The following is a 3952-nucleotide window of genomic DNA, read 5'->3' as shown; positions in this document are numbered from 1 at the left end:
CCTGTAGTTGCTGCTGTACTTTCTTCCTTGTTTCCTTTCTTGTTCTAGTTGCCACTGCTGTAATCTTCTCTTCTTGTTTCTTTTCTCGTTCTTCTTGTTTCTTTTCTTTTTCCTCCAACAACTGCTGTAATCTCTCTTCTTGTTTCTTTTCTTTTTCCTCCAACAACTACTGTAATACCTCTTCTTGTTTATTTTGCTGTTCCAGCTGCCACTGTTGCAAGTTTTCTTGCTAATGCTGTTATCTCTCTTCTTGTTTCTTTTCTCGTTCTTCTTGTTTCTTTTGCTGCTCTTGTATTGCTGCCATCAAATTTGCTAAGCTGTAGTTTGATTTACCGCTTCTCGTTTCCATTTTTTTTGTCCCACTCTCTGACACCAATTTGTTACGTCTCTGTTCGTTAGTTAATTTTCCGTAAAAATTCTTTCCGAAGAAACTTTACCGATACAAGTCCTGTCTTAAATAAAACTAGTTTATTCTTTCTGAATACAACTTTGCGATACACTTAATTTCAACAGTCGCGCTATAAAAAACGCTATAATTCACAACGAACGTCTCACGTGCTCGATTCAACTGTCTGCATCTATCTCTGTCTGCATTTCAATTACATTGTTGTCGTCACTTCTTGGCGGTCTTATGTATACAATAATGCCGCAAATCAAGTACACACTCGAGGCTTCGCGAACTTTCGAGAATATGACGCGTTACTAGCGTCACGTGACCCCCGCTGTCGTAACAATACTATTTAACTTTTTTATACATAAAATATAAGTAACTTCCGATGATGCCTGTCTTGTTTTCCTGAACGTTTAGCGAAAAAAATTGTTTTATGTTGTAGATAAAGATTGGTTAGATACACAGTTTGTATAAGTCAAAATTCTGTAATTCTTATTTGACTTTAGACAACTATTTTCATTGTATATACTGCTCAGTGCTTAAAACAATTAAATACTTCTCTTCTGTATACATATATGCACGTTGAAACTTTTACATACAGAACACTTTATGAATAAATAAGTATACTCATAATAAGTATTTTCACTCAAAATCTCTTTAATAATTATTTCACATCTTTTTTAAATGAATAATACAAGAAAAAATGAAATAAATGAACTTAGTATAATACTCACTCAGAACAGGCTGCCAGGTTCCAAGAACAGGCTTTCTAAGACAGATTTAAATTCTGTAATTGTGGAGATGATCTTGCACATAACAAACGCACTTTAAACTATGCCAGGTCCTTCTAGGTTTTACTGAGATGTGTAAGGACCTCACAAAGCTCTCAGGCCACCTTAGACCAGTCAGTATTGCTCCAACCACTCTTCTTATCTTCCTTCAACTGACACATAGCCCAAGCCTATGTTAATTTTACAACCTGGGCCTGGCGATGGTATTTGATTTACAGTGTAGTTTTAATCCCTGCTTTCGTCTAATGCTCCAGTTACTGCTATGATCAAGGCTATGGACTAACATTTGTGCTTTCCACTGCAGCATAAATCAATGCATAACCCGACTTACACAAGCTAAGTACTATATTAAACAGCAAAGTATATTTACATCATAGATGTACAAACACCAAAATTCAGATTATTACCATATTGTGTCACCAACAATAGGTTGATCCATCTACTCAGATAACACAACAGGAAAACAGATACAGATAAACTCTAGTAAAACAAGAATTTTTTTATTATTAATTATCACATTCTGATTCAACTGTACTGATAAAGAAAACAACTGCCTCACAGTATGTGTGGAGGCACACACAGTTCTCGTACACTTATGTGTAAATGCACTTTCATTCCCACACAAAATCATAGGTGATTTCTCATACAAACATCTTTCTAGCTTTAATTACAAAACCACATCCGATTACTTTTGCACGTCTCTCCGTGAAACATAGCTTAGAAGGTAAAGTATGCCACTTCTTTTCATTTATTGATCCTATCTTATTTCAATCAAGTAGCTACTTTAACTGCTGGTCACGAAGCTGATCACCAGAACTGTCATACTGCTCTTCCACAAAGTTTCCTCGTGTAATTCCTTTTGGGCACTCAAAACAAGTACTACCAGCGTCTCCCCATTCATCAACTCAGTAAATATAATACAATATAGAACTCACACTATCCTTTGACTCATCTATCTCCTCTACCTTTAATTTTTGAAAATCAGTGCAAAAGAGATTCATCAGTGATGTATGGTTTTAGCTTCTCAACATATTCAAAACACTAACGTGTGACAGGTATTTTATAAATTGAGATGAGTTAAGTCAGTTGCTTCCATGCTGCAGATATATGCCTAATCTACACCCAAATTCTGTACTCGCACTTTCGTTTCTTCGCTGCTTTGTTTTAATATCCCTTCTGCCATATGAAGGCCTTATCCAAATGTTGATGTGCAAATTAATGTAAGTCAACTAATACAGATCTCAAACACTCTACACTATACTCTGCTGTACATCTATACTAAAAGATGGATCACACATGGAACTGTATTTCTTGGTCAAATATGAGGACGTTTGGTGAAAACAAGTCAACACATGCTCCATTTCACAATATGTTATCATGACATAACAGCAGAAGTTCATCCCAATCGGTTCTGTCTGGTAATAAACTTTGCAACCATCTGATTTATAATTTGTATTATCATTCTGAAAACTGAGAGACTGGGAATGACAAGTAAAACCGTGCATCTTCACCACATCCAATACCTTACACATCTTGGAAAATTAACGGTTGTTGAAATTACATCCTTGGTTTTTTTCATGTTCTCCAAATTGCATTGTCCAACATATCAGTTATAGAAATGTGAAATGTGACATTTTATGCGTGAATTGTAGACAAGATTAAAGGCAATATTCTAGTATTTTCTGTGGGATAATGTGGTCTCAATACAAATAAAATATATAAATTCGAAGAGTAGGCAAGATTTCAACATATAGACTCTTGACCTTTCGAAAGAAGACGATTATTTTTTGGCTCAATATTTGTTCATAAAATGGTCAACAAAGGCATGACATTATCAATTTTTCACCAGAATCATCTGAAAGTAAAACTACCGTTATCTTACTTGTATAAGTAAACTGACTATCAGGCACACAGTTTATAATGAATGTTTATTTACCATTGTGTGAAACCTATTAAACATCTGGTAATTATATATTTCTTTTAACTTATTTTGTTTAATTGTATGACTTTAAAACACTATTGCTTTGCTTTACTACAATCCTCCATCGGTGTCTTAGTGGTAAGTTTGAGGGCTTACAACGCTAAAATACGGATTTCAAAACTTGCACAGCATAATTAGTTCATGATGTAACTTTGAGCTTAATAACAAAGAAACAAAGAATACTACAACGGTGTGGACCTACCCATGATAAAAACCGACTCCATGTCACGTATTTTACTAAAATAAGAAGAGTTTCATTCATTATTTTAGCTACTAACAATGTGTGGATTCATGACAGACTGTGTTCTTTAAAAACAACCTAAGTCTAAACTGGTAACAACACAGATGTTTGGACGTCTGTAAAGGTACTGTATGATGCAACTGCCTGATCAGAAATGAAACAATCTTAGATAAGAACCAAACTATCAATGCTTCCTTTATCGTTTATCGAATGACAACACTGAAGGGGTAAGTTTTAATGGCATTTCCCTTAGAATATAGAATATGGGTGCTTTATCAGTCATGGACCACACTCCAGAAGGCGGGGAGGTAATTGCTAATTTCAAAAAGACACTTTTTAAAACAAAACCACAAGTTGCATTTCTAGTGAACGAAGAAAATAGCATTATTTTGCTCAATATTTCGATATTCACAGATATACACAAATAACTGAATCATAATTGAAGAATAAAGGAGAGGAAAGAACGTGTGCATTATAAAATGATTTAATGTTATTGTTGCGTCAGCGAGATCACGTGACTATTCTCACGCCACCTGCTTTCTAGAACT

This window comes from Limulus polyphemus, unplaced genomic scaffold, assembly GCF_000517525.1.
Source record: "Limulus polyphemus unplaced genomic scaffold, Limulus_polyphemus-2.1.2 Scaffold3709, whole genome shotgun sequence".
Classification (NCBI taxonomy): Eukaryota; Metazoa; Arthropoda; class Merostomata; order Xiphosura; family Limulidae; genus Limulus; species Limulus polyphemus.
This window is presented reverse-complemented; position numbering follows the sequence as displayed.